This window comes from Schistocerca americana, unplaced genomic scaffold (assembly GCF_021461395.2).
Source record: "Schistocerca americana isolate TAMUIC-IGC-003095 unplaced genomic scaffold, iqSchAmer2.1 HiC_scaffold_325, whole genome shotgun sequence".
In the NCBI taxonomy this organism is placed as follows: domain Eukaryota; kingdom Metazoa; phylum Arthropoda; class Insecta; order Orthoptera; family Acrididae; genus Schistocerca; species Schistocerca americana.
This window is the reverse complement of record NW_025726044.1, coordinates 1-21,337: the sequence shown is the minus strand read 5'-3', so window position 1 is coordinate 21,337 and position 21,337 is coordinate 1. Positions and strand designations below refer to the sequence as shown.

General features: G+C 54.6%; 52 non-coding genes across 52 annotated transcripts; 11 read left to right on the top strand and 41 right to left on the bottom strand.

The window, feature by feature from the left end:
- Window positions 1–108: 108 nt before the first annotated feature.
- Window positions 109–179, bottom strand: Trnag-gcc. Its single transcript has one exon. It is a non-coding gene; the product is annotated as a tRNA-Gly (tRNA).
- A 341-nt stretch (window positions 180–520) lies between these two features.
- Window positions 521–592, top strand: Trnag-ucc. Its single transcript has one exon. It is a non-coding gene; the product is annotated as a tRNA-Gly (tRNA).
- Window positions 593–1,173: 581 nt separating this feature from the next.
- On the bottom strand, window positions 1,174–1,247 carry Trnai-aau. The gene has a single exon. It is a non-coding gene; the product is annotated as a tRNA-Ile (tRNA).
- A 198-nt stretch (window positions 1,248–1,445) lies between these two features.
- On the bottom strand, window positions 1,446–1,517 carry Trnae-uuc. The gene has a single exon. It is a non-coding gene; the product is annotated as a tRNA-Glu (tRNA).
- A 281-nt stretch (window positions 1,518–1,798) lies between these two features.
- Window positions 1,799–1,871, bottom strand: Trnam-cau. Its single transcript has one exon. It is a non-coding gene; the product is annotated as a tRNA-Met (tRNA).
- A 293-nt stretch (window positions 1,872–2,164) lies between these two features.
- Window positions 2,165–2,235, bottom strand: Trnag-gcc. Its single transcript has one exon. It is a non-coding gene; the product is annotated as a tRNA-Gly (tRNA).
- A 341-nt stretch (window positions 2,236–2,576) lies between these two features.
- Window positions 2,577–2,648, top strand: Trnag-ucc. The gene has a single exon. It is a non-coding gene; the product is annotated as a tRNA-Gly (tRNA).
- A 581-nt stretch (window positions 2,649–3,229) lies between these two features.
- Window positions 3,230–3,303, bottom strand: Trnai-aau. The gene has a single exon. It is a non-coding gene; the product is annotated as a tRNA-Ile (tRNA).
- Window positions 3,304–3,501: 198 nt separating this feature from the next.
- Window positions 3,502–3,573, bottom strand: Trnae-uuc. Its single transcript has one exon. It is a non-coding gene; the product is annotated as a tRNA-Glu (tRNA).
- Window positions 3,574–3,854: 281 nt separating this feature from the next.
- On the bottom strand, window positions 3,855–3,927 carry Trnam-cau. The gene has a single exon. It is a non-coding gene; the product is annotated as a tRNA-Met (tRNA).
- Window positions 3,928–4,220: 293 nt separating this feature from the next.
- Trnag-gcc lies at window positions 4,221–4,291 on the bottom strand. Its single transcript has one exon. It is a non-coding gene; the product is annotated as a tRNA-Gly (tRNA).
- Window positions 4,292–4,632: 341 nt separating this feature from the next.
- On the top strand, window positions 4,633–4,704 carry Trnag-ucc. The gene has a single exon. It is a non-coding gene; the product is annotated as a tRNA-Gly (tRNA).
- A 581-nt stretch (window positions 4,705–5,285) lies between these two features.
- Trnai-aau lies at window positions 5,286–5,359 on the bottom strand. The gene has a single exon. It is a non-coding gene; the product is annotated as a tRNA-Ile (tRNA).
- Window positions 5,360–5,557: 198 nt separating this feature from the next.
- Trnae-uuc lies at window positions 5,558–5,629 on the bottom strand. Its single transcript has one exon. It is a non-coding gene; the product is annotated as a tRNA-Glu (tRNA).
- A 281-nt stretch (window positions 5,630–5,910) lies between these two features.
- On the bottom strand, window positions 5,911–5,983 carry Trnam-cau. Its single transcript has one exon. It is a non-coding gene; the product is annotated as a tRNA-Met (tRNA).
- A 293-nt stretch (window positions 5,984–6,276) lies between these two features.
- On the bottom strand, window positions 6,277–6,347 carry Trnag-gcc. Its single transcript has one exon. It is a non-coding gene; the product is annotated as a tRNA-Gly (tRNA).
- Window positions 6,348–6,688: 341 nt separating this feature from the next.
- Trnag-ucc lies at window positions 6,689–6,760 on the top strand. Its single transcript has one exon. It is a non-coding gene; the product is annotated as a tRNA-Gly (tRNA).
- Window positions 6,761–7,341: 581 nt separating this feature from the next.
- Window positions 7,342–7,415, bottom strand: Trnai-aau. Its single transcript has one exon. It is a non-coding gene; the product is annotated as a tRNA-Ile (tRNA).
- Window positions 7,416–7,613: 198 nt separating this feature from the next.
- On the bottom strand, window positions 7,614–7,685 carry Trnae-uuc. The gene has a single exon. It is a non-coding gene; the product is annotated as a tRNA-Glu (tRNA).
- A 281-nt stretch (window positions 7,686–7,966) lies between these two features.
- Window positions 7,967–8,039, bottom strand: Trnam-cau. Its single transcript has one exon. It is a non-coding gene; the product is annotated as a tRNA-Met (tRNA).
- A 293-nt stretch (window positions 8,040–8,332) lies between these two features.
- Window positions 8,333–8,403, bottom strand: Trnag-gcc. The gene has a single exon. It is a non-coding gene; the product is annotated as a tRNA-Gly (tRNA).
- Window positions 8,404–8,744: 341 nt separating this feature from the next.
- Window positions 8,745–8,816, top strand: Trnag-ucc. Its single transcript has one exon. It is a non-coding gene; the product is annotated as a tRNA-Gly (tRNA).
- A 581-nt stretch (window positions 8,817–9,397) lies between these two features.
- Window positions 9,398–9,471, bottom strand: Trnai-aau. The gene has a single exon. It is a non-coding gene; the product is annotated as a tRNA-Ile (tRNA).
- A 198-nt stretch (window positions 9,472–9,669) lies between these two features.
- Trnae-uuc lies at window positions 9,670–9,741 on the bottom strand. Its single transcript has one exon. It is a non-coding gene; the product is annotated as a tRNA-Glu (tRNA).
- A 281-nt stretch (window positions 9,742–10,022) lies between these two features.
- Trnam-cau lies at window positions 10,023–10,095 on the bottom strand. Its single transcript has one exon. It is a non-coding gene; the product is annotated as a tRNA-Met (tRNA).
- A 293-nt stretch (window positions 10,096–10,388) lies between these two features.
- Trnag-gcc lies at window positions 10,389–10,459 on the bottom strand. Its single transcript has one exon. It is a non-coding gene; the product is annotated as a tRNA-Gly (tRNA).
- A 341-nt stretch (window positions 10,460–10,800) lies between these two features.
- Trnag-ucc lies at window positions 10,801–10,872 on the top strand. The gene has a single exon. It is a non-coding gene; the product is annotated as a tRNA-Gly (tRNA).
- A 569-nt stretch (window positions 10,873–11,441) lies between these two features.
- Window positions 11,442–11,515, bottom strand: Trnai-aau. Its single transcript has one exon. It is a non-coding gene; the product is annotated as a tRNA-Ile (tRNA).
- A 198-nt stretch (window positions 11,516–11,713) lies between these two features.
- Trnae-uuc lies at window positions 11,714–11,785 on the bottom strand. Its single transcript has one exon. It is a non-coding gene; the product is annotated as a tRNA-Glu (tRNA).
- A 281-nt stretch (window positions 11,786–12,066) lies between these two features.
- Trnam-cau lies at window positions 12,067–12,139 on the bottom strand. Its single transcript has one exon. It is a non-coding gene; the product is annotated as a tRNA-Met (tRNA).
- Window positions 12,140–12,432: 293 nt separating this feature from the next.
- Window positions 12,433–12,503, bottom strand: Trnag-gcc. Its single transcript has one exon. It is a non-coding gene; the product is annotated as a tRNA-Gly (tRNA).
- Window positions 12,504–12,844: 341 nt separating this feature from the next.
- Trnag-ucc lies at window positions 12,845–12,916 on the top strand. The gene has a single exon. It is a non-coding gene; the product is annotated as a tRNA-Gly (tRNA).
- A 581-nt stretch (window positions 12,917–13,497) lies between these two features.
- Trnai-aau lies at window positions 13,498–13,571 on the bottom strand. The gene has a single exon. It is a non-coding gene; the product is annotated as a tRNA-Ile (tRNA).
- A 198-nt stretch (window positions 13,572–13,769) lies between these two features.
- Window positions 13,770–13,841, bottom strand: Trnae-uuc. The gene has a single exon. It is a non-coding gene; the product is annotated as a tRNA-Glu (tRNA).
- Window positions 13,842–14,122: 281 nt separating this feature from the next.
- Trnam-cau lies at window positions 14,123–14,195 on the bottom strand. Its single transcript has one exon. It is a non-coding gene; the product is annotated as a tRNA-Met (tRNA).
- A 293-nt stretch (window positions 14,196–14,488) lies between these two features.
- On the bottom strand, window positions 14,489–14,559 carry Trnag-gcc. Its single transcript has one exon. It is a non-coding gene; the product is annotated as a tRNA-Gly (tRNA).
- Window positions 14,560–14,900: 341 nt separating this feature from the next.
- Trnag-ucc lies at window positions 14,901–14,972 on the top strand. Its single transcript has one exon. It is a non-coding gene; the product is annotated as a tRNA-Gly (tRNA).
- Window positions 14,973–15,553: 581 nt separating this feature from the next.
- On the bottom strand, window positions 15,554–15,627 carry Trnai-aau. Its single transcript has one exon. It is a non-coding gene; the product is annotated as a tRNA-Ile (tRNA).
- A 198-nt stretch (window positions 15,628–15,825) lies between these two features.
- Window positions 15,826–15,897, bottom strand: Trnae-uuc. The gene has a single exon. It is a non-coding gene; the product is annotated as a tRNA-Glu (tRNA).
- A 281-nt stretch (window positions 15,898–16,178) lies between these two features.
- Trnam-cau lies at window positions 16,179–16,251 on the bottom strand. Its single transcript has one exon. It is a non-coding gene; the product is annotated as a tRNA-Met (tRNA).
- A 293-nt stretch (window positions 16,252–16,544) lies between these two features.
- Window positions 16,545–16,615, bottom strand: Trnag-gcc. Its single transcript has one exon. It is a non-coding gene; the product is annotated as a tRNA-Gly (tRNA).
- A 341-nt stretch (window positions 16,616–16,956) lies between these two features.
- Window positions 16,957–17,028, top strand: Trnag-ucc. Its single transcript has one exon. It is a non-coding gene; the product is annotated as a tRNA-Gly (tRNA).
- Window positions 17,029–17,609: 581 nt separating this feature from the next.
- Trnai-aau lies at window positions 17,610–17,683 on the bottom strand. The gene has a single exon. It is a non-coding gene; the product is annotated as a tRNA-Ile (tRNA).
- A 198-nt stretch (window positions 17,684–17,881) lies between these two features.
- Window positions 17,882–17,953, bottom strand: Trnae-uuc. Its single transcript has one exon. It is a non-coding gene; the product is annotated as a tRNA-Glu (tRNA).
- Window positions 17,954–18,234: 281 nt separating this feature from the next.
- Trnam-cau lies at window positions 18,235–18,307 on the bottom strand. Its single transcript has one exon. It is a non-coding gene; the product is annotated as a tRNA-Met (tRNA).
- Window positions 18,308–18,600: 293 nt separating this feature from the next.
- Trnag-gcc lies at window positions 18,601–18,671 on the bottom strand. The gene has a single exon. It is a non-coding gene; the product is annotated as a tRNA-Gly (tRNA).
- A 341-nt stretch (window positions 18,672–19,012) lies between these two features.
- On the top strand, window positions 19,013–19,084 carry Trnag-ucc. The gene has a single exon. It is a non-coding gene; the product is annotated as a tRNA-Gly (tRNA).
- A 581-nt stretch (window positions 19,085–19,665) lies between these two features.
- Window positions 19,666–19,739, bottom strand: Trnai-aau. Its single transcript has one exon. It is a non-coding gene; the product is annotated as a tRNA-Ile (tRNA).
- Window positions 19,740–19,937: 198 nt separating this feature from the next.
- Window positions 19,938–20,009, bottom strand: Trnae-uuc. Its single transcript has one exon. It is a non-coding gene; the product is annotated as a tRNA-Glu (tRNA).
- A 281-nt stretch (window positions 20,010–20,290) lies between these two features.
- Window positions 20,291–20,363, bottom strand: Trnam-cau. The gene has a single exon. It is a non-coding gene; the product is annotated as a tRNA-Met (tRNA).
- Window positions 20,364–20,656: 293 nt separating this feature from the next.
- On the bottom strand, window positions 20,657–20,727 carry Trnag-gcc. The gene has a single exon. It is a non-coding gene; the product is annotated as a tRNA-Gly (tRNA).
- Window positions 20,728–21,068: 341 nt separating this feature from the next.
- Trnag-ucc lies at window positions 21,069–21,140 on the top strand. Its single transcript has one exon. It is a non-coding gene; the product is annotated as a tRNA-Gly (tRNA).
- The last annotated feature ends 197 nt before the right edge of the window (window positions 21,141–21,337 follow it).

Genomic DNA, 21,337 nt, shown 5'->3' with positions numbered 1-21,337 from the left:
CTGCATGATTGGTTCTTTCCACACGGAATCCCGCGGTTCATTCTCATGGCTCACGCAGTTCGAGTGCGAAAGACACGCAGCACCCCTACCGGAGAAAAAACAAAATGATGCATCGGCCGGGAATCGAACCCGGGCCGCCCGCGTGGCAGGCGAGCATTCTACCACTGAACCACCGATGCTCGGGCCAGCGGTACCTTCACGCTGCTTCCCGAGCAGATGTCTCAAGGGAAAGTGGGACTGCCGTCAAGCGCCGTAGCATTCTGTGGAGAAGATGCTGCAGACGCTGAATCCTGCACTGCACTGCTTAAAGATGCCGCCAGAACGCGGTCCTCTGCGTACTCTTGCGTCGCCGGCGCCGACTCTTGCCAAAGGATGCGAAATGTGCGCGGATACGCTGTCCGAATGCGTCTGGATGTGCTCCCCTAGCCTGCCTCGAAATGCGCCTGCCGGGTACGATCACCTTCGGCCGCTGCCGACAGGCGGGAAGCCGACTCAGCGCGGTGGCGGGGCGCTCGCTTGTGCGGTGGTGGTGTAATGGTCAGCATAGTTGCCTTCCAAGCAGTTGATCCGGGTTCGATTCCCGGCCACCGCAGCAGGCTTTTAATTTCGCGTATGAGTACTTTTGCCACGCGCTCTTAAACTATTGTTTTTTCGCCCTCTTACTCGCTGCATACCAGCCCTTAGTGTGTCTCGACTTGTCTCGCCTTTGCTCAGCTGACGCGAGAGCTGACGCTCTCAAATCGGCCTATATCAAAACGACAAGCACGAGAAACGACTGAGAGAGGTAAGGAGAGGCGAGGCGATGGACACACAGCACGCCCCCTTCATTTCACGGTGGCGTCTCCCTGGCCGAATCGGGCTGTAGCTCCGAAAACAAAGGAGAAACAAAAATAGGAAGTAAAACTGCCAATAGTGCCCTGTGTTCCCATGCGCTCACCCGCCCAAGTACTGACAAGGGCCAAAGTTGTTACGCATCGGCAATCGGACATTTTCTTTCATTTTCTCTAACCAGTGTATTCAAGATATTATGGCCATTGCCGAGTGAATGCTGTAGTGCTTCCCGACGAGTCGGGTTCGGATCCTCTGTCAACTTCCACGCAGGGTGATGATCATTTGGTCATCACACTCGCCAGCTGAAATCGGCGCTGCCTTTTCGCAGTAGTAAAAGAGAAGTGGCCCGTGGGGGGATCGAACCCACGACCTTCGCGTTATTAGCACGACGCTCTAACCAACTGAGCTAACGGGCCTCGGCAGATGCAGCTGCTCAGCCCTACGCTGGAATCAGATGGCATGAAGCCATACACCATTCCTATGGTCGTCGTGTGTCTGCTTCCCTAGTCTATATTCTGCTGACGGTCACGAAACAGTAGCTATATTGCGAGCAGGACGGGAAACGGCCGCTCGGACAGCTCAAACTTGTCACGATTAGTGTGGAAAAAATTCCGTTCCGGTACCGGGAATCGAACCCGGGCCTCCTGGGTGAAAGGCAGGTATCCTAGCCACTAGACCACACCGGATGCGGCCGTTTCATTCGACCGTTCGTACGGTCGCTTGTCGCATTGTCGCTCTCTTTGCGAGCATCTTTGCACATACTGACTGGCAAGGCGCGCACCTCAAACGTCGCAGAGCAATGCTTTTGGCTTCATGCTCTGCTGGGAGAAGAGGAATAGGGAAGCTGTATGTAGCAATAACAGGAAGTAAACATTTTCCCGCTGAAGCGTTGAAACGTTGTGGATAACAAACAAGAAATAAGTTGGCGCCCTAGCAACAGCACCACCTTCAGTCACAGAAAATTAGATGCCCCGGGTGAGGATCGAACTCACGACCTTAAGATTATGAGACTTACGCGCTGCCTACTGCGCTACCGAGGCAGGCGATCGTTAGACCTTCTGGAATCTTGGTAAGTACCGAATACAAGTGGTAGAGAGTCTGCACTCCCTGGCTCATTTTTTCTGTTGCTACACGTGCATTCACGGCGCGGCAGGCAACTTGCGATGCTAGGCCGACGCCAGTATGTACAATAGCACGCAGGAGTCCAAACGAGCAGTCGTCCGCGCTGCATGATTGGTTCTTTCCACACGGAATCCCGCGGTTCATTCTCATGGCTCACGCAGTTCGAGTGCGAAAGACACGCAGCACCCCTACCGGAGAAAAAACAAAATGATGCATCGGCCGGGAATCGAACCCGGGCCGCCCGCGTGGCAGGCGAGCATTCTACCACTGAACCACCGATGCTCGGGCCAGCGGTACCTTCACGCTGCTTCCCGAGCAGATGTCTCAAGGGAAAGTGGGACTGCCGTCAAGCGCCGTAGCATTCTGTGGAGAAGATGCTGCAGACGCTGAATCCTGCACTGCACTGCTTAAAGATGCCGCCAGAACGCGGTCCTCTGCGTACTCTTGCGTCGCCGGCGCCGACTCTTGCCAAAGGATGCGAAATGTGCGCGGATACGCTGTCCGAATGCGTCTGGATGTGCTCCCCTAGCCTGCCTCGAAATGCGCCTGCCGGGTACGATCACCTTCGGCCGCTGCCGACAGGCGGGAAGCCGACTCAGCGCGGTGGCGGGGCGCTCGCTTGTGCGGTGGTGGTGTAATGGTCAGCATAGTTGCCTTCCAAGCAGTTGATCCGGGTTCGATTCCCGGCCACCGCAGCAGGCTTTTAATTTCGCGTATGAGTACTTTTGCCACGCGCTCTTAAACTATTGTTTTTTCGCCCTCTTACTCGCTGCATACCAGCCCTTAGTGTGTCTCGACTTGTCTCGACTTTGCTCAGCTGACGCGAGAGCTGACGCTCTCAAATCGGCCTATATCAAAACGACAAGCACGAGAAACGACTGAGAGAGGTAAGGAGAGGCGAGGCGATGGACACACAGCACGCCCCCTTCATTTCACGGTGGCGTCTCCCTGGCCGAATCGGGCTGTAGCTCCGAAAACAAAGGAGAAACAAAAATAGGAAGTAAAACTGCCAATAGTGCCCTGTGTTCCCATGCGCTCACCCGCCCAAGTACTGACAAGGGCCAAAGTTGTTACGCATCGGCAATCGGACATTTTCTTTCATTTTCTCTAACCAGTGTATTCAAGATATTATGGCCATTGCCGAGTGAATGCTGTAGTGCTTCCCGACGAGTCGGGTTCGGATCCTCTGTCAACTTCCACGCAGGGTGATGATCATTTGGTCATCACACTCGCCAGCTGAAATCGGCGCTGCCTTTTCGCAGTAGTAAAAGAGAAGTGGCCCGTGGGGGGATCGAACCCACGACCTTCGCGTTATTAGCACGACGCTCTATCCAACTGAGCTAACGGGCCTCGGCAGATGCAGCTGCTCAGCCCTACGCTGGAATCAGATGGCATGAAGCCATACACCATTCCTATGGTCGTCGTGTGTCTGCTTCCCTAGTCTATATTCTGCTGACGGTCACGAAACAGTAGCTATATTGCGAGCAGGACGGGAAACGGCCGCTCGGACAGCTCAAACTTGTCACGATTAGTGTGGAAAAAATTCCGTTCCGGTACCGGGAATCGAACCCGGGCCTCCTGGGTGAAAGGCAGGTATCCTAGCCACTAGACCACACCGGATGCGGCCGTTTCATTCGACCGTTCGTACGGTCGCTTGTCGCATTGTCGCTCTCTTTGCGAGCATCTTTGCACATACTGACTGGCAAGGCGCGCACCTCAAACGTCGCAGAGCAATGCTTTTGGCTTCATGCTCTGCTGGGAGAAGAGGAATAGGGAAGCTGTATGTAGCAATAACAGGAAGTAAACATTTTCCCGCTGAAGCGTTGAAACGTTGTGGATAACAAACAAGAAATAAGTTGGCGCCCTAGCAACAGCACCACCTTCAGTCACAGAAAATTAGATGCCCCGGGTGAGGACCGAACTCACGACCTTAAGATTATGAGACTTACGCGCTGCCTACTGCGCTACCGAGGCAGGCGATCGTTAGACCTTCTGGAATCTTGGTAAGTACCGAATACAAGTGGTAGAGAGTCTGCACTCCCTGGCTCATTTTTTCTGTTGCTACACGTGCATTCACGGCGCGGCAGGCAACTTGCGATGCTAGGCCGACGCCAGTATGTACAATAGCACGCAGGAGTCCAAACGAGCAGTCGTCCGCGCTGCATGATTGGTTCTTTCCACACGGAATCCCGCGGTTCATTCTCATGGCTCACGCAGTTCGAGTGCGAAAGACACGCAGCACCCCTACCGGAGAAAAAACAAAATGATGCATCGGCCGGGAATCGAACCCGGGCCGCCCGCGTGGCAGGCGAGCATTCTACCACTGAACCACCGATGCTCGGGCCAGCGGTACCTTCACGCTGCTTCCCGAGCAGATGTCTCAAGGGAAAGTGGGACTGCCGTCAAGCGCCGTAGCATTCTGTGGAGAAGATGCTGCAGACGCTGAATCCTGCACTGCACTGCTTAAAGATGCCGCCAGAACGCGGTCCTCTGCGTACTCTTGCGTCGCCGGCGCCGACTCTTGCCAAAGGATGCGAAATGTGCGCGGATACGCTGTCCGAATGCGTCTGGATGTGCTCCCCTAGCCTGCCTCGAAATGCGCCTGCCGGGTACGATCACCTTCGGCCGCTGCCGACAGGCGGGAAGCCGACTCAGCGCGGTGGCGGGGCGCTCGCTTGTGCGGTGGTGGTGTAATGGTCAGCATAGTTGCCTTCCAAGCAGTTGATCCGGGTTCGATTCCCGGCCACCGCAGCAGGCTTTTAATTTCGCGTATGAGTACTTTTGCCACGCGCTCTTAAACTATTGTTTTTTCGCCCTCTTACTCGCTGCATACCAGCCCTTAGTGTGTCTCGACTTGTCTCGACTTTGCTCAGCTGACGCGAGAGCTGACGCTCTCAAATCGGCCTATATCAAAACGACAAGCACGAGAAACGACTGAGAGAGGTAAGGAGAGGCGAGGCGATGGACACACAGCACGCCCCCTTCATTTCACGGTGGCGTCTCCCTGGCCGAATCGGGCTGTAGCTCCGAAAACAAAGGAGAAACAAAAATAGGAAGTAAAACTGCCAATAGTGCCCTGTGTTCCCATGCGCTCACCCGCCCAAGTACTGACAAGGGCCAAAGTTGTTACGCATCGGCAATCGGACATTTTCTTTCATTTTCTCTAACCAGTGTATTCAAGATATTATGGCCATTGCCGAGTGAATGCTGTAGTGCTTCCCGACGAGTCGGGTTCGGATCCTCTGTCAACTTCCACGCAGGGTGATGATCATTTGGTCATCACACTCGCCAGCTGAAATCGGCGCTGCCTTTTCGCAGTAGTAAAAGAGAAGTGGCCCGTGGGGGGATCGAACCCACGACCTTCGCGTTATTAGCACGACGCTCTAACCAACTGAGCTAACGGGCCTCGGCAGATGCAGCTGCTCAGCCCTACGCTGGAATCAGATGGCATGAAGCCATACACCATTCCTATGGTCGTCGTGTGTCTGCTTCCCTAGTCTATATTCTGCTGACGGTCACGAAACAGTAGCTATATTGCGAGCAGGACGGGAAACGGCCGCTCGGACAGCTCAAACTTGTCACGATTAGTGTGGAAAAAATTCCGTTCCGGTACCGGGAATCGAACCCGGGCCTCCTGGGTGAAAGGCAGGTATCCTAGCCACTAGACCACACCGGATGCGGCCGTTTCATTCGACCGTTCGTACGGTCGCTTGTCGCATTGTCGCTCTCTTTGCGAGCATCTTTGCACATACTGACTGGCAAGGCGCGCACCTCAAACGTCGCAGAGCAATGCTTTTGGCTTCATGCTCTGCTGGGAGAAGAGGAATAGGGAAGCTGTATGTAGCAATAACAGGAAGTAAACATTTTCCCGCTGAAGCGTTGAAACGTTGTGGATAACAAACAAGAAATAAGTTGGCGCCCTAGCAACAGCACCACCTTCAGTCACAGAAAATTAGATGCCCCGGGTGAGGATCGAACTCACGACCTTAAGATTATGAGACTTACGCGCTGCCTACTGCGCTACCGAGGCAGGCGATCGTTAGACCTTCTGGAATCTTGGTAAGTACCGAATACAAGTGGTAGAGAGTCTGCACTCCCTGGCTCATTTTTTCTGTTGCTACACGTGCATTCACGGCGCGGCAGGCAACTTGCGATGCTAGGCCGACGCCAGTATGTACAATAGCACGCAGGAGTCCAAACGAGCAGTCGTCCGCGCTGCATGATTGGTTCTTTCCACACGGAATCCCGCGGTTCATTCTCATGGCTCACGCAGTTCGAGTGCGAAAGACACGCAGCACCCCTACCGGAGAAAAAACAAAATGATGCATCGGCCGGGAATCGAACCCGGGCCGCCCGCGTGGCAGGCGAGCATTCTACCACTGAACCACCGATGCTCGGGCCAGCGGTACCTTCACGCTGCTTCCCGAGCAGATGTCTCAAGGGAAAGTGGGACTGCCGTCAAGCGCCGTAGCATTCTGTGGAGAAGATGCTGCAGACGCTGAATCCTGCACTGCACTGCTTAAAGATGCCGCCAGAACGCGGTCCTCTGCGTACTCTTGCGTCGCCGGCGCCGACTCTTGCCAAAGGATGCGAAATGTGCGCGGATACGCTGTCCGAATGCGTCTGGATGTGCTCCCCTAGCCTGCCTCGAAATGCGCCTGCCGGGTACGATCACCTTCGGCCGCTGCCGACAGGCGGGAAGCCGACTCAGCGCGGTGGCGGGGCGCTCGCTTGTGCGGTGGTGGTGTAATGGTCAGCATAGTTGCCTTCCAAGCAGTTGATCCGGGTTCGATTCCCGGCCACCGCAGCAGGCTTTTAATTTCGCGTATGAGTACTTTTGCCACGCGCTCTTAAACTATTGTTTTTTCGCCCTCTTACTCGCTGCATACCAGCCCTTAGTGTGTCTCGACTTGTCTCGACTTTGCTCAGCTGACGCGAGAGCTGACGCTCTCAAATCGGCCTATATCAAAACGACAAGCACGAGAAACGACTGAGAGAGGTAAGGAGAGGCGAGGCGATGGACACACAGCACGCCCCCTTCATTTCACGGTGGCGTCTCCCTGGCCGAATCGGGCTGTAGCTCCGAAAACAAAGGAGAAACAAAAATAGGAAGTAAAACTGCCAATAGTGCCCTGTGTTCCCATGCGCTCACCCGCCCAAGTACTGACAAGGGCCAAAGTTGTTACGCATCGGCAATCGGACATTTTCTTTCATTTTCTCTAACCAGTGTATTCAAGATATTATGGCCATTGCCGAGTGAATGCTGTAGTGCTTCCCGACGAGTCGGGTTCGGATCCTCTGTCAACTTCCACGCAGGGTGATGATCATTTGGTCATCACACTCGCCAGCTGAAATCGGCGCTGCCTTTTCGCAGTAGTAAAAGAGAAGTGGCCCGTGGGGGGATCGAACCCACGACCTTCGCGTTATTAGCACGACGCTCTAACCAACTGAGCTAACGGGCCTCGGCAGATGCAGCTGCTCAGCCCTACGCTGGAATCAGATGGCATGAAGCCATACACCATTCCTATGGTCGTCGTGTGTCTGCTTCCCTAGTCTATATTCTGCTGACGGTCACGAAACAGTAGCTATATTGCGAGCAGGACGGGAAACGGCCGCTCGGACAGCTCAAACTTGTCACGATTAGTGTGGAAAAAATTCCGTTCCGGTACCGGGAATCGAACCCGGGCCTCCTGGGTGAAAGGCAGGTATCCTAGCCACTAGACCACACCGGATGCGGCCGTTTCATTCGACCGTTCGTACGGTCGCTTGTCGCATTGTCGCTCTCTTTGCGAGCATCTTTGCACATACTGACTGGCAAGGCGCGCACCTCAAACGTCGCAGAGCAATGCTTTTGGCTTCATGCTCTGCTGGGAGAAGAGGAATAGGGAAGCTGTATGTAGCAATAACAGGAAGTAAACATTTTCCCGCTGAAGCGTTGAAACGTTGTGGATAACAAACAAGAAATAAGTTGGCGCCCTAGCAACAGCACCACCTTCAGTCACAGAAAATTAGATGCCCCGGGTGAGGACCGAACTCACGACCTTAAGATTATGAGACTTACGCGCTGCCTACTGCGCTACCGAGGCAGGCGATCGTTAGACCTTCTGGAATCTTGGTAAGTACCGAATACAAGTGGTAGAGAGTCTGCACTCCCTGGCTCATTTTTTCTGTTGCTACACGTGCATTCACGGCGCGGCAGGCAACTTGCGATGCTAGGCCGACGCCAGTATGTACAATAGCACGCAGGAGTCCAAACGAGCAGTCGTCCGCGCTGCATGATTGGTTCTTTCCACACGGAATCCCGCGGTTCATTCTCATGGCTCACGCAGTTCGAGTGCGAAAGACACGCAGCACCCCTACCGGAGAAAAAACAAAATGATGCATCGGCCGGGAATCGAACCCGGGCCGCCCGCGTGGCAGGCGAGCATTCTACCACTGAACCACCGATGCTCGGGCCAGCGGTACCTTCACGCTGCTTCCCGAGCAGATGTCTCAAGGGAAAGTGGGACTGCCGTCAAGCGCCGTAGCATTCTGTGGAGAAGATGCTGCAGACGCTGAATCCTGCACTGCACTGCTTAAAGATGCCGCCAGAACGCGGTCCTCTGCGTACTCTTGCGTCGCCGGCGCCGACTCTTGCCAAAGGATGCGAAATGTGCGCGGATACGCTGTCCGAATGCGTCTGGATGTGCTCCCCTAGCCTGCCTCGAAATGCGCCTGCCGGGTACGATCACCTTCGGCCGCTGCCGACAGGCGGGAAGCCGACTCAGCGCGGTGGCGGGGCGCTCGCTTGTGCGGTGGTGGTGTAATGGTCAGCATAGTTGCCTTCCAAGCAGTTGATCCGGGTTCGATTCCCGGCCACCGCAGCAGGCTTTTAATTTCGCGTATGAGTACTTTTGCCACGCGCTCTTAAACTATTGTTTTTTCGCCCTCTTACTCGCTGCATACCAGCCCTTAGTGTGTCTCGACTTGTCTCGACTTTGCTCAGCTGACGCGAGAGCTGACGCTCTCAAATCGGCCTATATCAAAACGACAAGCACGAGAAACGACTGAGAGAGGTAAGGAGAGGCGAGGCGATGGACACACAGCACGCCCCCTTCATTTCACGGTGGCGTCTCCCTGGCCGAATCGGGCTGTAGCTCCGAAAACAAAGGAGAAACAAAAATAGGAAGTAAAACTGCCAATAGTGCCCTGTGTTCCCATGCGCTCACCCGCCCAAGTACTGACAAGGGCCAAAGTTGTTACGCATCGGCAATCGGACATTTTCTTTCATTTTCTCTAACCAGTGTATTCAAGATATTATGGCCATTGCCGAGTGAATGCTGTAGTGCTTCCCGACGAGTCGGGTTCGGATCCTCTGTCAACTTCCACGCAGGGTGATGATCATTTGGTCATCACACTCGCCAGCTGAAATCGGCGCTGCCTTTTCGCAGTAGTAAAAGAGAAGTGGCCCGTGGGGGGATCGAACCCACGACCTTCGCGTTATTAGCACGACGCTCTAACCAACTGAGCTAACGGGCCTCGGCAGATGCAGCTGCTCAGCCCTACGCTGGAATCAGATGGCATGAAGCCATACACCATTCCTATGGTCGTCGTGTGTCTGCTTCCCTAGTCTATATTCTGCTGACGGTCACGAAACAGTAGCTATATTGCGAGCAGGACGGGAAACGGCCGCTCGGACAGCTCAAACTTGTCACGATTAGTGTGGAAAAAATTCCGTTCCGGTACCGGGAATCGAACCCGGGCCTCCTGGGTGAAAGGCAGGTATCCTAGCCACTAGACCACACCGGATGCGGCCGTTTCATTCGACCGTTCGTACGGTCGCTTGTCGCATTGTCGCTCTCTTTGCGAGCATCTTTGCACATACTGACTGGCAAGGCGCGCACCTCAAACGTCGCAGAGCAATGCTTTTGGCTTCATGCTCTGCTGGGAGAAGAGGAATAGGGAAGCTGTATGTAGCAATAACAGGAAGTAAACATTTTCCCGCTGAAGCGTTGAAACGTTGTGGATAACAAACAAGAAATAAGTTGGCGCCCTAGCAACAGCACCACCTTCAGTCACAGAAAATTAGATGCCCCGGGTGAGGACCGAACTCACGACCTTAAGATTATGAGACTTACGCGCTGCCTACTGCGCTACCGAGGCAGGCGATCGTTAGACCTTCTGGAATCTTGGTAAGTACCGAATACAAGTGGTAGAGAGTCTGCACTCCCTGGCTCATTTTTTCTGTTGCTACACGTGCATTCACGGCGCGGCAGGCAACTTGCGATGCTAGGCCGACGCCAGTATGTACAATAGCACGCAGGAGTCCAAACGAGCAGTCGTCCGCGCTGCATGATTGGTTCTTTCCACACGGAATCCCGCGGTTCATTCTCATGGCTCACGCAGTTCGAGTGCGAAAGACACGCAGCACCCCTACCGGAGAAAAAACAAAATGATGCATCGGCCGGGAATCGAACCCGGGCCGCCCGCGTGGCAGGCGAGCATTCTACCACTGAACCACCGATGCTCGGGCCAGCGGTACCTTCACGCTGCTTCCCGAGCAGATGTCTCAAGGGAAAGTGGGACTGCCGTCAAGCGCCGTAGCATTCTGTGGAGAAGATGCTGCAGACGCTGAATCCTGCACTGCACTGCTTAAAGATGCCGCCAGAACGCGGTCCTCTGCGTACTCTTGCGTCGCCGGCGCCGACTCTTGCCAAAGGATGCGAAATGTGCGCGGATACGCTGTCCGAATGCGTCTGGATGTGCTCCCCTAGCCTGCCTCGAAATGCGCCTGCCGGGTACGATCACCTTCGGCCGCTGCCGACAGGCGGGAAGCCGACTCAGCGCGGTGGCGGGGCGCTCGCTTGTGCGGTGGTGGTGTAATGGTCAGCATAGTTGCCTTCCAAGCAGTTGATCCGGGTTCGATTCCCGGCCACCGCAGCAGGCTTTTAATTTCGCGTATGAGTACTTTTGCCACGCGCTCTTAAACTATTGTTTTTTCGCCCTCTTACTCGCTGCATACCAGCCCTTAGTGTGTCTCGACTTGTCTCGACTTTGCTCAGCTGACGCTCTCAAATCGGCCTATATCAAAACGACAAGCACGAGAAACGACTGAGAGAGGTAAGGAGAGGCGAGGCGATGGACACACAGCACGCCCCCTTCATTTCACGGTGGCGTCTCCCTGGCCGAATCGGGCTGTAGCTCCGAAAACAAAGGAGAAACAAAAATAGGAAGTAAAACTGCCAATAGTGCCCTGTGTTCCCATGCGCTCACCCGCCCAAGTACTGACAAGGGCCAAAGTTGTTACGCATCGGCAATCGGACATTTTCTTTCATTTTCTCTAACCAGTGTATTCAAGATATTATGGCCATTGCCGAGTGAATGCTGTAGTGCTTCCCGACGAGTCGGGTTCGGATCCTCTGTCAACTTCCACGCAGGGTGATGATCATTTGGTCATCACACTCGCCAGCTGAAATCGGCGCTGCCTTTTCGCAGTAGTAAAAGAGAAGTGGCCCGTGGGGGGATCGAACCCACGACCTTCGCGTTATTAGCACGACGCTCTAACCAACTGAGCTAACGGGCCTCGGCAGATGCAGCTGCTCAGCCCTACGCTGGAATCAGATGGCATGAAGCCATACACCATTCCTATGGTCGTCGTGTGTCTGCTTCCCTAGTCTATATTCTGCTGACGGTCACGAAACAGTAGCTATATTGCGAGCAGGACGGGAAACGGCCGCTCGGACAGCTCAAACTTGTCACGATTAGTGTGGAAAAAATTCCGTTCCGGTACCGGGAATCGAACCCGGGCCTCCTGGGTGAAAGGCAGGTATCCTAGCCACTAGACCACACCGGATGCGGCCGTTTCATTCGACCGTTCGTACGGTCGCTTGTCGCATTGTCGCTCTCTTTGCGAGCATCTTTGCACATACTGACCGGCAAGGCGCGCACCTCAAACGTCGCAGAGCAATGCTTTTGGCTTCATGCTCTGCTGGGAGAAGAGGAATAGGGAAGCTGTATGTAGCAATAACAGGAAGTAAACATTTTCCCGCTGAAGCGTTGAAACGTTGTGGATAACAAACAAGAAATAAGTTGGCGCCCTAGCAACAGCACCACCTTCAGTCACAGAAAATTAGATGCCCCGGGTGAGGACCGAACTCACGACCTTAAGATTATGAGACTTACGCGCTGCCTACTGCGCTACCGAGGCAGGCGATCGTTAGACCTTCTGGAATCTTGGTAAGTACCGAATACAAGTGGTAGAGAGTCTGCACTCCCTGGCTCATTTTTTCTGTTGCTACACGTGCATTCACGGCGCGGCAGGCAACTTGCGATGCTAGGCCGACGCCAGTATGTACAATAGCACGCAGGAGTCCAAACGAGCAGTCGTCCGCGCTGCATGATTGGTTCTTTCCACACGGAATCCCGCGGTTCATTCTCATGGCTCACGCAGTTCGAGTGCGAAAGACACGCAGCACCCCTACCGGAGAAAAAACAAAATGATGCATCGGCCGGGAATCGAACCCGGGCCGCCCGCGTGGCAGGCGAGCATTCTACCACTGAACCACCGATGCTCGGGCCAGCGGTACCTTCACGCTGCTTCCCGAGCAGATGTCTCAAGGGAAAGTGGGACTGCCGTCAAGCGCCGTAGCATTCTGTGGAGAAGATGCTGCAGACGCTGAATCCTGCACTGCACTGCTTAAAGATGCCGCCAGAACGCGGTCCTCTGCGTACTCTTGCGTCGCCGGCGCCGACTCTTGCCAAAGGATGCGAAATGTGCGCGGATACGCTGTCCGAATGCGTCTGGATGTGCTCCCCTAGCCTGCCTCGAAATGCGCCTGCCGGGTACGATCACCTTCGGCCGCTGCCGACAGGCGGGAAGCCGACTCAGCGCGGTGGCGGGGCGCTCGCTTGTGCGGTGGTGGTGTAATGGTCAGCATAGTTGCCTTCCAAGCAGTTGATCCGGGTTCGATTCCCGGCCACCGCAGCAGGCTTTTAATTTCGCGTATGAGTACTTTTGCCACGCGCTCTTAAACTATTGTTTTTTCGCCCTCTTACTCGCTGCATACCAGCCCTTAGTGTGTCTCGACTTGTCTCGACTTTGCTCAGCTGACGCGAGAGCTGACGCTCTCAAATCGGCCTATATCAAAACGACAAGCACGAGAAACGACTGAGAGAGGTAAGGAGAGGCGAGGCGATGGACACACAGCACGCCCCCTTCATTTCACGGTGGCGTCTCCCTGGCCGAATCGGGCTGTAGCTCCGAAAACAAAGGAGAAACAAAAATAGGAAGTAAAACTGCCAATAGTGCCCTGTGTTCCCATGCGCTCACCCGCCCAAGTACTGACAAGGGCCAAAGTTGTTACGCATCGGCAATCGGACATTTTCTTTCATTTTCTCTAACCAGTGTATTCAAGATATTATGGCCATTGCCGAGTGAATGCTGTAGTGCTTCCCGACGAGTCGGGTTCGGATCCTCTGTCAACTTCCACGCAGGGTGATGATCATTTGGTCATCACACTCGCCAGCTGAAATCGGCGCTGCCTTTTCGCAGTAGTAAAAGAGAAGTGGCCCGTGGGGGGATCGAACCCACGACCTTCGCGTTATTAGCACGACGCTCTAACCAACTGAGCTAACGGGCCTCGGCAGATGCAGCTGCTCAGCCCTACGCTGGAATCAGATGGCATGAAGCCATACACCATTCCTATGGTCGTCGTGTGTCTGCTTCCCTAGTCTATATTCTGCTGACGGTCACGAAACAGTAGCTATATTGCGAGCAGGACGGGAAACGGCCGCTCGGACAGCTCAAACTTGTCACGATTAGTGTGGAAAAAATTCCGTTCCGGTACCGGGAATCGAACCCGGGCCTCCTGGGTGAAAGGCAGGTATCCTAGCCACTAGACCACACCGGATGCGGCCGTTTCATTCGACCGTTCGTACGGTCGCTTGTCGCATTGTCGCTCTCTTTGCGAGCATCTTTGCACATACTGACTGGCAAGGCGCGCACCTCAAACGTCGCAGAGCAATGCTTTTGGCTTCATGCTCTGCTGGGAGAAGAGGAATAGGGAAGCTGTATGTAGCAATAACAGGAAGTAAACATTTTCCCGCTGAAGCGTTGAAACGTTGTGGATAACAAACAAGAAATAAGTTGGCGCCCTAGCAACAGCACCACCTTCAGTCACAGAAAATTAGATGCCCCGGGTGACGATCGAACTCACGACCTTAAGATTATGAGACTTACGCGCTGCCTACTGCGCTACCGAGGCAGGCGATCGTTAGACCTTCTGGAATCTTGGTAAGTACCGAATACAAGTGGTAGAGAGTCTGCACTCCCTGGCTCATTTTTTCTGTTGCTACACGTGCATTCACGGCGCGGCAGGCAACTTGCGATGCTAGGCCGACGCCAGTATGTACAATAGCACGCAGGAGTCCAAACGAGCAGTCGTCCGCGCTGCATGATTGGTTCTTTCCACACGGAATCCCGCGGTTCATTCTCATGGCTCACGCAGTTCGAGTGCGAAAGACACGCAGCACCCCTACCGGAGAAAAAACAAAATGATGCATCGGCCGGGAATCGAACCCGGGCCGCCCGCGTGGCAGGCGAGCATTCTACCACTGAACCACCGATGCTCGGGCCAGCGGTACCTTCACGCTGCTTCCCGAGCAGATGTCTCAAGGGAAAGTGGGACTGCCGTCAAGCGCCGTAGCATTCTGTGGAGAAGATGCTGCAGACGCTGAATCCTGCACTGCACTGCTTAAAGATGCCGCCAGAACGCGGTCCTCTGCGTACTCTTGCGTCGCCGGCGCCGACTCTTGCCAAAGGATGCGAAATGTGCGCGGATACGCTGTCCGAATGCGTCTGGATGTGCTCCCCTAGCCTGCCTCGAAATGCGCCTGCCGGGTACGATCACCTTCGGCCGCTGCCGACAGGCGGGAAGCCGACTCAGCGCGGTGGCGGGGCGCTCGCTTGTGCGGTGGTGGTGTAATGGTCAGCATAGTTGCCTTCCAAGCAGTTGATCCGGGTTCGATTCCCGGCCACCGCAGCAGGCTTTTAATTTCGCGTATGAGTACTTTTGCCACGCGCTCTTAAACTATTGTTTTTTCGCCCTCTTACTCGCTGCATACCAGCCCTTAGTGTGTCTCGACTTGTCTCGACTTTGCTCAGCTGACGCGAGAGCTGACGCTCTCAAATCGGCCTATATCAAAACGACAAGCACGAGAAACGACTGAGAGAGGTAAGGAGAGGCGAGGCGATGGACACACAGCACGCCCCCTTCATTTCACGGTGGCGTCTCCCTGGCCGAATCGGGCTGTAGCTCCGAAAACAAAGGAGAAACAAAAATAGGAAGTAAAACTGCCAATAGTGCCCTGTGTTCCCATGCGCTCACCCGCCCAAGTACTGACAAGGGCCAAAGTTGTTACGCATCGGCAATCGGACATTTTCTTTCATTTTCTCTAACCAGTGTATTCAAGATATTATGGCCATTGCCGAGTGAATGCTGTAGTGCTTCCCGACGAGTCGGGTTCGGATCCTCTGTCAACTTCCACGCAGGGTGATGATCATTTGGTCATCACACTCGCCAGCTGAAATCGGCGCTGCCTTTTCGCAGTAGTAAAAGAGAAGTGGCCCGTGGGGGGATCGAACCCACGACCTTCGCGTTATTAGCACGACGCTCTAACCAACTGAGCTAACGGGCCTCGGCAGATGCAGCTGCTCAGCCCTACGCTGGAATCAGATGGCATGAAGCCATACACCATTCCTATGGTCGTCGTGTGTCTGCTTCCCTAGTCTATATTCTGCTGACGGTCACGAAACAGTAGCTATATTGCGAGCAGGACGGGAAACGGCCGCTCGGACAGCTCAAACTTGTCACGATTAGTGTGGAAAAAATTCCGTTCCGGTACCGGGAATCGAACCCGGGCCTCCTGGGTGAAAGGCAGGTATCCTAGCCACTAGACCACACCGGATGCGGCCGTTTCATTCGACCGTTCGTACGGTCGCTTGTCGCATTGTCGCTCTCTTTGCGAGCATCTTTGCACATACTGACTGGCAAGGCGCGCACCTCAAACGTCGCAGAGCAATGCTTTTGGCTTCATGCTCTGCTGGGAGAAGAGGAATAGGGAAGCTGTATGTAGCAATAACAGGAAGTAAACATTTTCCCGCTGAAGCGTTGAAACGTTGTGGATAACAAACAAGAAATAAGTTGGCGCCCTAGCAACAGCACCACCTTCAGTCACAGAAAATTAGATGCCCCGGGTGACGATCGAACTCACGACCTTAAGATTATGAGACTTACGCGCTGCCTACTGCGCTACCGAGGCAGGCGATCGTTAGACCTTCTGGAATCTTGGTAAGTACCGAATACAAGTGGTAGAGAGTCTGCACTCCCTGGCTCATTTTTTCTGTTGCTACACGTGCATTCACGGCGCGGCAGGCAACTTGCGATGCTAGGCCGACGCCAGTATGTACAATAGCACGCAGGAGTCCAAACGAGCAGTCGTCCGCGCTGCATGATTGGTTCTTTCCACACGGAATCCCGCGGTTCATTCTCATGGCTCACGCAGTTCGAGTGCGAAAGACACGCAGCACCCCTACCGGAGAAAAAACAAAATGATGCATCGGCCGGGAATCGAACCGGGGCCGCCCGCGTGGCAGGCGAGCATTCTACCACTGAACCACCGATGCTCGGGCCAGCGGTACCTTCACGCTGCTTCCCGAGCAGATGTCTCAAGGGAAAGTGGGACTGCCGTCAAGCGCCGTAGCATTCTGTGGAGAAGATGCTGCAGACGCTGAATCCTGCACTGCACTGCTTAAAGATGCCGCCAGAACGCGGTCCTCTGCGTACTCTTGCGTCGCCGGCGCCGACTCTTGCCAAAGGATGCGAAATGTGCGCGGATACGCTGTCCGAATGCGTCTGGATGTGCTCCCCTAGCCTGCCTCGAAATGCGCCTGCCGGGTACGATCACCTTCGGCCGCTGCCGACAGGCGGGAAGCCGACTCAGCGCGGTGGCGGGGCGCTCGCTTGTGCGGTGGTGGTGTAATGGTCAGCATAGTTGCCTTCCAAGCAGTTGATCCGGGTTCGATTCCCGGCCACCGCAGCAGGCTTTTAATTTCGCGTATGAGTACTTTTGCCACGCGCTCTTAAACTATTGTTTTTTCGCCCTCTTACTCGCTGCATACCAGCCCTTAGTGTGTCTCGACTTGTCTCGACTTTGCTCAGCTGACGCGAGAGCTGACGCTCTCAAATCGGCCTATATCAAAACGACAAGCACGAGAAACGACTGAGAGAGGTAAGGAGAGGCGAGGCGATGGACACACAGCACGCCCCCTTCATTTCACGGTGGCGTCTCCCTGGCCGAATCGGGCTGTAGCTCCGAAAACAAAGGAGAAACAAAAATAGGAAGTAAAACTGCCAATAGTGCCCTGTGTTCCCATGCGCTCACCCGCCCAAGTACTGACAAGGGCCAAAGTTGTTACGCATCGGCAATCGGACATTTTCTTTCATTTTCTCTAACCAGTGTATTCAAGATATTATGGCCATTGCCGAGTGAATGCTGTAGTGCTTCCCGACGAGTCGGGTTCGGATCCTCTGTCAACTTCCACGCAGGGTGATGATCATTTGGTCATCACACTCGCCAGCTGAAATCGGCGCTGCCTTTTCGCAGTAGTAAAAGAGAAGTGGCCCGTGGGGGGATCGAACCCACGACCTTCGCGTTATTAGCACGACGCTCTAACCAACTGAGCTAACGGGCCTCGGCAGATGCAGCTGCTCAGCCCTACGCTGGAATCAGATGGCATGAAGCCATACACCATTCCTATGGTCGTCGTGTGTCTGCTTCCCTAGTCTATATTCTGCTGACGGTCACGAAACAGTAGCTATATTGCGAGCAGGACGGGAAACGGCCGCTCGGACAGCTCAAACTTGTCACGATTAGTGTGGAAAAAATTCCGTTCCGGTACCGGGAATCGAACCCGGGCCTCCTGGGTGAAAGGCAGGTATCCTAGCCACTAGACCACACCGGATGCGGCCGTTTCATTCGACCGTTCGTACGGTCGCTTGTCGCATTGTCGCTCTCTTTGCGAGCATCTTTGCACATACTGACTGGCAAGGCGCGCACCTCAAACGTCGCAGAGCAATGCTTTTGGCTTCATGCTCTGCTGGGAGAAGAGGAATAGGGAAGCTGTATGTAGCAATAACAGGAAGTAAACATTTTCCCGCTGAAGCGTTGAAACGTTGTGGATAACAAACAAGAAATAAGTTGGCGCCCTAGCAACAGCACCACCTTCAGTCACAGAAAATTAGATGCCCCGGGTGACGATCGAACTCACGACCTTAAGATTATGAGACTTACGCGCTGCCTACTGCGCTACCGAGGCAGGCGATCGTTAGACCTTCTGGAATCTTGGTAAGTACCGAATACAAGTGGTAGAGAGTCTGCACTCCCTGGCTCATTTTTTCTGTTGCTACACGTGCATTCACGGCGCGGCAGGCAACTTGCGATGCTAGGCCGACGCCAGTATGTACAATAGCACGCAGGAGTCCAAACGAGCAGTCGTCCGCGCTGCATGATTGGTTCTTTCCACACGGAATCCCGCGGTTCATTCTCATGGCTCACGCAGTTCGAGTGCGAAAGACACGCAGCACCCCTACCGGAGAAAAAACAAAATGATGCATCGGCCGGGAATCGAACCGGGGCCGCCCGCGTGGCAGGCGAGCATTCTACCACTGAACCACCGATGCTCGGGCCAGCGGTACCTTCACGCTGCTTCCCGAGCAGATGTCTCAAGGGAAAGTGGGACTGCCGTCAAGCGCCGTAGCATTCTGTGGAGAAGATGCTGCAGACGCTGAATCCTGCACTGCACTGCTTAAAGATGCCGCCAGAACGCGGTCCTCTGCGTACTCTTGCGTCGCCGGCGCCGACTCTTGCCAAAGGATGCGAAATGTGCGCGGATACGCTGTCCGAATGCGTCTGGATGTGCTCCCCTAGCCTGCCTCGAAATGCGCCTGCCGGGTACGATCACCTTCGGCCGCTGCCGACAGGCGGGAAGCCGACTCAGCGCGGTGGCGGGGCGCTCGCTTGTGCGGTGGTGGTGTAATGGTCAGCATAGTTGCCTTCCAAGCAGTTGATCCGGGTTCGATTCCCGGCCACCGCAGCAGGCTTTTAATTTCGCGTATGAGTACTTTTGCCACGCGCTCTTAAACTATTGTTTTTTCGCCCTCTTACTCGCTGCATACCAGCCCTTAGTGTGTCTCGACTTGTCTCGACTTTGCTCAGCTGACGCGAGAGCTGACGCTCTCAAATCGGCCTATATCAAAACGACAAGCACGAGAAACGACTGAGAGAGGTAAGGAGAGGCGAGGCGATGGACACACAGCACGCCCCCTTCATTTCACGGTGGCGTCTCCCTGGCCGAATCGGGCTGTAGCTCCGAAAACAAAGGAGAAACAAAAATAGGAAGTAAAACTGCCAATAGTGCCCTGTGTTCCCATGCGCTCACCCGCCCAAGTACTGACAAGGGCCAAAGTTGTTACGCATCGGCAATCGGACATTTTCTTTCATTTTCTCTAACCAGTGTATTCAAGATATTATGGCCATTGCCGAGTGAATGCTGTAGTGCTTCCCGACGAGTCGGGTTCGGATCCTCTGTCAACTTCCACGCAGGGTGATGATCATTTGGTCATCACACTCGCCAGCTGAAATCGGCGCTGCCTTTTCGCAGTAGTAAAAGAGAAGTGGCCCGTGGGGGGATCGAACCCACGACCTTCGCGTTATTAGCACGACGCTCTAACCAACTGAGCTAACGGGCCTCGGCAGATGCAGCTGCTCAGCCCTACGCTGGAATCAGATGGCATGAAGCCATACACCATTCCTATGGTCGTCGTGTGTCTGCTTCCCTAGTCTATATTCTGCTGACGGTCACGAAACAGTAGCTATATTGCGAGCAGGACGGGAAACGGCCGCTCGGACAGCTCAAACTTGTCACGATTAGTGTGGAAAAAATTCCGTTCCGGTACCGGGAATCGAACCCGGGCCTCCTGGGTGAAAGGCAGGTATCCTAGCCACTAGACCACACCGGATGCGGCCGTTTCATTCGACCGTTCGTACGGTCGCTTGTCGCATTGTCGCTCTCTTTGCGAGCATCTTTGCACATACTGACTGGCAAGGCGCGCACCTCAAACGTCGCAGAGCAATGCTTTTGGCTTCATGCTCTGCTGGGAGAAGAGGAATAGGGAAGCTGTATGTAGCAATAACAGGAAGTAAACATTTTCCCGCTGAAGCGTTGAAACGTTGTGGATAACAAACAAGAAATAAGTTGGCGCCCTAGCAACAGCACCACCTTCAGTCACAGAAAATTAGATGCCCCGGGTGACGATCGAACTCACGACCTTAAGATTATGAGACTTACGCGCTGCCTACTGCGCTACCGAGGCAGGCGATCGTTAGACCTTCTGGAATCTTGGTAAGTACCGAATACAAGTGGTAGAGAGTCTGCACTCCCTGGCTCATTTTTTCTGTTGCTACACGTGCATTCACGGCGCGGCAGGCAACTTGCGATGCTAGGCCGACGCCAGTATGTACAATAGCACGCAGGAGTCCAAACGAGCAGTCGTCCGCGCTGCATGATTGGTTCTTTCCACACGGAATCCCGCGGTTCATTCTCATGGCTCACGCAGTTCGAGTGCGAAAGACACGCAGCACCCCTACCGGAGAAAAAACAAAATGATGCATCGGCCGGGAATCGAACCCGGGCCGCCCGCGTGGCAGGCGAGCATTCTACCACTGAACCACCGATGCTCGGGCCAGCGGTACCTTCACGCTGCTTCCCGAGCAGATGTCTCAAGGGAAAGTGGGACTGCCGTCAAGCGCCGTAGCATTCTGTGGAGAAGATGCTGCAGACGCTGAATCCTGCACTGCACTGCTTAAAGATGCCGCCAGAACGCGGTCCTCTGCGTACTCTTGCGTCGCCGGCGCCGACTCTTGCCAAAGGATGCGAAATGTGCGCGGATACGCTGTCCGAATGCGTCTGGATGTGCTCCCCTAGCCTGCCTCGAAATGCGCCTGCCGGGTACGATCACCTTCGGCCGCTGCCGACAGGCGGGAAGCCGACTCAGCGCGGTGGCGGGGCGCTCGCTTGTGCGGTGGTGGTGTAATGGTCAGCATAGTTGCCTTCCAAGCAGTTGATCCGGGTTCGATTCCCGGCCACCGCAGCAGGCTTTTAATTTCGCGTATGAGTACTTTTGCCACGCGCTCTTAAACTATTGTTTTTTCGCCCTCTTACTCGCTGCATACCAGCCCTTAGTGTGTCTCGACTTGTCTCGACTTTGCTCAGCTGACGCGAGAGCTGACGCTCTCAAATCGGCCTATATCAAAACGACAAGCACGAGAAACGACTGAGAGAGGTAAG